This window comes from Squalius cephalus, assembly GCF_949319135.1.
Source record: "Squalius cephalus genome assembly, chromosome: 4".
NCBI classification, from domain to species: Eukaryota; Metazoa; Chordata; class Actinopteri; order Cypriniformes; family Leuciscidae; genus Squalius; species Squalius cephalus.
In genome coordinates, this window is record NC_137125.1 from 55,681,727 (window position 1) to 55,686,726 (window position 5,000).

The window sequence follows — 5,000 nt, forward strand, 5'->3', positions numbered from 1 at the left end:
TGTGTGTGCGGGACAGTGTGTGTGCGGGACAGTGTGTGTGCGGGACAGTGTGTGTGTGCGGGACAGTGTGTGTGTGTGTGTGTGCGGGACAGTGTGTGTGCGGGACAGTGTGTGTGCGGGACAGTGTGTGTGTGCGGGACAGTGTGTGTGTGTGTGTGTGTGCGGGACAGTGTGTGTGCGGGACAGTGTGTGTGCGGGACAGTGTGTGTGCGGGACAGTGTGTGTGCGGGACAGTGTGTGTGTGCGGGACAGTGTGCGGGACAGTGTGTGTGTGCGGGACAGTGTGTGTGTGCGGGACAGTGTGTGTGTGCGGGACAGTGTGTGTGCGGGACAGTGTGTGTGCGGGGCAGTGTGTGTGCGGGACAGTGTGTGTGTGCGGGACAGTGTGTGTGTGTGTGTGCGGGACAGTGTGTGTGCGGGACAGTGTGTGTGCGGGACAGTGTGTGTGCGGGACAGTGTGTGTGCGGGACAGTGTGTGTGTGCGGGACAGTGTGTGTGTGCGGGACAGTGTGCGGGACAGTGTGTGTGCGGGACAGTGTGTGTGCGGGACAGTGTGCGGGACAGTGTGTGGGACAGTGTGTGTGCGGGACAGTGTGTGTGTGCGGGACAGTGTGTGTGTGCGCGGGACAGTGTGTGTGCGGGACAGTGTGTGTGCGGGACAGTGTGTGTGCGGGACAGTGTGTGTGTGCGGGACAGTGTGTGTGCGGGACAGTGTGTGTGCGGGACAGTGTGTGTGTGCGCGGGACAGTGTGTGTGTGTGTGTGCGGGACAGTGTGTGTGCGGGACAGTGTGTGTGTGCGGGACAGTGTGTGTGTGCGCGGGACAGTGTGTGTGCGGGACAGTGTGTGTGCGGGACAGTGTGTGTGCGGGACAGTGTGTGTGCGGGACAGTGTGTGTGTGCGGGACAGTGTGTGTGCGGGACAGTGTGTGTGCGGGACAGTGTGTGTGTGCGGGACAGTGTGTGTGTGCGGGACAGTGTGTGTGCGGGACAGTGTGTGTGTGCGGGACAGTGTGTGTGCGGGACAGTGTGTGTGCGGGACAGTGTGTGTGTGTGTGTGTGCGGGACAGTGTGTGTGCGGGACAGTGTGTGTGTGTGTGTGCTGGACAGTGTGTGTGTGTGCGGGACAGTGTGTGTGTGTGCGGGACAGTGTGTGTGTGTGCGGGACAGTGTGCGGGACAGTGTGTGTGCGGGACAGTGTGTGTGCGGGACAGTGTGTGTGCGGGACAGTGTGTGTGCGGGACAGTGTGTGTGCGGGACAGTGTGTGTGCGGGACAGTGTGTGTGTGTGTGCGGGACAGTGTGTGTGTGTGCGGGACAGTGTGTGTGTGTGCGGGACAGTGTGTGTGCGGGACAGTGTGTGTGCGGGACAGTGTGTGTGTGTGTGCGGGACAGTGTGTGTGCGGGACAGTGTGTGTGTGCGGGACAGTGTATGTGTGCGGGACAGTGTGTGTGCGGGACAGTGTGTGTGTGCGGGACAGTGTGTGTGTGCGGGACAGTGTGTGTGCGGGACAGTGTGTGTGCGGGACAGTGTGTGTGTGCGGGACAGTGTGTGTGCGGGACAGTGTGTGTGTGCGGGACAGTGTGTGTGTGTGTGTGTGTGCGGGACAGTGTGTGTGCGGGACAGTGTGTGTGCGGGACAGTGTGTGTGCGGGACAGTGTGTGTGCGGGACAGTGTGTGTGTGTGTGTGCTGGACAGTGTGTGTGTGTGCGGGACAGTGTGTGTGTGTGCGGGACAGTGTGTGTGTGTGTGCGGGACAGTGTGTGTGTGTGTGCGGGACAGTGTGTGTGCGGGACAGTGTGTGTGCGGGACAGTGTGTGTGCGGGACAGTGTGTGTGCGGGACAGTGTGTGTGTGTGCGGGACAGTGTGTGTGTGTGCGGGACAGTGTGTGTGCGGGACAGTGTGTGTGCGGGACTGTGTGTGTGCGGGACAGTGTGTGTGTGCGGGACAGTGTGTGTGTGCGGGACAGTGTGTGTGCGGGACAGTGTGTGTGTGCGGGACAGTGTGTGTGTGCGGGACAGTGTGTGTGTGTGCGGGACAGTGTGTGTGCGGGACAGTGTGTGTGTGCGGGACAGTGTGTGTGTGCGGGACAGTGTGTGTGCGGGACAGTGTGTGTGCGGGACAGTGTGTGTGTGCGGGACAGTGTGTGCGGGACAGTGTGTGTGCGGGACAGTGTGTGTGTGCGGGACAGTGTGTGTGTGCGGGACAGTGTGTGTGTGCGGGACAGTGTGTGTGTGTGTGCGGGACAGTGTGTGTGCGGGACAGTGTGTGTGTGCGGGACAGTGTGTGTGCGGGACAGTGTGTGTGCGGGACAGTGTGTGTGCGGGACAGTGTGTGTGTGTGTGCGGGACAGTGTGTGTGCGGGACAGTGTGTGTGTGCGGGACAGTGTGTGTGTGCGGGACAGTGTGTGTGCGGGACAGTGTGTGTGTGCGGGACAGTGTGTGTGTGCGCGGGACAGTGTGTGTGCGGGACAGTGTGTGTGCGGGACAGTGTGTGTGCGGGACAGTGTGTGTGCGGGACAGTGTGTGTGTGCGGGACAGTGTGTGTGTGCGGGACAGTGTGTGTGCGGGACAGTGTGTGTGTGCGGGACAGTGTGTGTGTGCGGGACAGTGTGTGTGCGGGACAGTGTGTGTGTGCGGGACAGTGTGTGTGCGGGACAGTGTGTGTGTGCGGGACAGTGTGTGTGCGGGACAGTGTGTGTGCGGGACAGTGTGTGTGCGGGACAGTGTGTGTGTGTGTGTGCTGGACAGTGTGTGTGTGTGCGGGACAGTGTGTGTGTGTGCGGGACAGTGTGTGTGTGTGTGCGGGACAGTGTGTGTGCGGGACAGTGTGTGTGCGGGACAGTGTGTGTGCGGGACAGTGTGTGTGCGGGACAGTGTGTGTGTGTGTGCGGGACAGTGTGTGTGTGTGCGGGACAGTGTGTGTGTGTGCGGGACAGTGTGTGTGCGGGACAGTGTGTGTGTGTGTGCGGGACAGTGTGTGTGCGGGACAGTGTGTGTGTGCGGGACAGTGTGTGTGTGCGGGACAGTGTGTGTGCGGGACAGTGTGTGTGTGCGGGACAGTGTGTGTGTGCGGGACAGTGTGTGTGCGGGACAGTGTGTGTGCGGGACAGTGTGTGTGTGCGGGACAGTGTGTGTGCGGGACAGTGTGTGTGTGCGGGACAGTGTGTGTGTGTGTGTGTGCGGGACAGTGTGTGTGCGGGACAGTGTGTGTGCGGGACAGTGTGTGTGTGTGTGTGCTGGACAGTGTGTGTGTGTGCGGGACAGTGTGTGTGTGTGCTGGACAGTGTGTGTGTGTGCGGGACAGTGTGTGTGTGTGCGGGACAGTGTGCGGGACAGTGTGTGTGCGGGACAGTGTGTGTGCGGGACAGTGTGTGTGTGTGTGCGGGACAGTGTGTGTGTGTGTGCGGGACAGTGTGTGTGTGTGCGGGACAGTGTGCGGGACAGTGTGTGTGCGGGACAGTGTGTGTGCGGGACAGTGTGTGTGCGGGACAGTGTGTGTGTGTGTGCGGGACAGTGTGTGTGTGTGCGGGACAGTGTGTGTGTGTGCGGGACAGTGTGTGTGCGGGACAGTGTGTGTGCGGGACAGTGTGTGTGTGTGTGTGCGGGACAGTGTGTGTGTGCGGGACAGTGTGTGTGTGCGGGACAGTGTGTGTGTGCGGGACAGTGTGTGTGCGGGACAGTGTGTGTGCGGGACAGTGTGTGTGTGCGGGACAGTGTGTGTGCGGGACAGTGTGTGTGTGCGGGACAGTGTGTGTGTGCGGGACAGTGTGTGTGCGGGACAGTGTGTGTGCGGGACAGTGTGTGTGTGCGGGACAGTGTGTGTGCGGGACAGTGTGTGTGCGGGACAGTGTGTGTGCGGGACAGTGTGTGTGTGTGTGCGGGACAGTGTGTGTGCGGGACAGTGTGTGTGTGCGGGACAGTGTGTGTGTGCGGGACAGTGTGTGTGCGGGACAGTGTGTGTGCGGGACAGTGTGTGTGCGGGACAGTGTGTGTGTGTGCGGGACAGTGTGTGTGCGGGACAGTGTGTGTGTGTGTGCGGGACAGTGTGAGTGCGGGACAGTGTGTGTGTGCGGGACAGTGTGTGTGTGCGGGACAGTGTGTGTGTGCGGGACAGTGTGTGTTTGCGGGACAGTGTGTGTGCGGGACAGTGTGTGTGCGGGACAGTGTGTGTGTGTGTGTGTGCGGGACAGTGTGTGTGTGTGTGTGTGCGGGACAGTGTGTGTGTGTGTGCGGGACAGTGTGTGTGCGGGACAGTGTGTGTGCGGGACAGTGTGTGTGTGCGGGACAGTGTGTGTGTGCGGGACAGTGTGTGTGCGGGACAGTGTGTGTGCGGGACAGTGTGTGTGTGCGGGACAGTGTGTGTGTGCGGGACAGTGTGTGTGTGCGGGACAGTGTGTGTGTGCGGGACAGTGTGTTTGCGGGACAGTGTGTGTGTGCGGGACAGTGTGTGTGTGCGGGACAGTGTGTGTGCGGGACAGTGTGTGTGCGGGACAGTGTGTTTGCGGGACAGTGTGTGTGTGCGGGACAGTGTGTGTGTGCGGGACAGTGTGTTTGCGGGACAGTGTGTGTGTGCGGGACAGTGTGTGTGTGTGCGGGACAGTGTGTGTTTGCGGGACAGTGTGTGTGCGGGACAGTGTGTGTGCGGGACAGTGTGTGTGTGTGTGTGTGCGGGACAGTGTGTGTGCGGGACAGTGTGTGTGCGGTACAGTGTGTGTGCGGGACAGTGTGTGTGCGGGACAGTGTGTGTGCGGGACAGTGTGTGTGTGTGTGTGTGCGGGACAGTGTGTGTGCGGTACAGTGTGTGTGCGGGACAGTGTGTGTGCGGGACAGTGTGTGTGCGGGCTGATCTCGATCACGCGAACATTATTACACAGAGATGCGCGATCCACTGAGAAGCATTTCAATTCAGCGCTGAGTTCTCTCTCTATTATAAACCCACAAATGACTATGTGATTTAAGCTTGTAAAAAGCCAGATGAAACAGCGCTGATATTCTCAA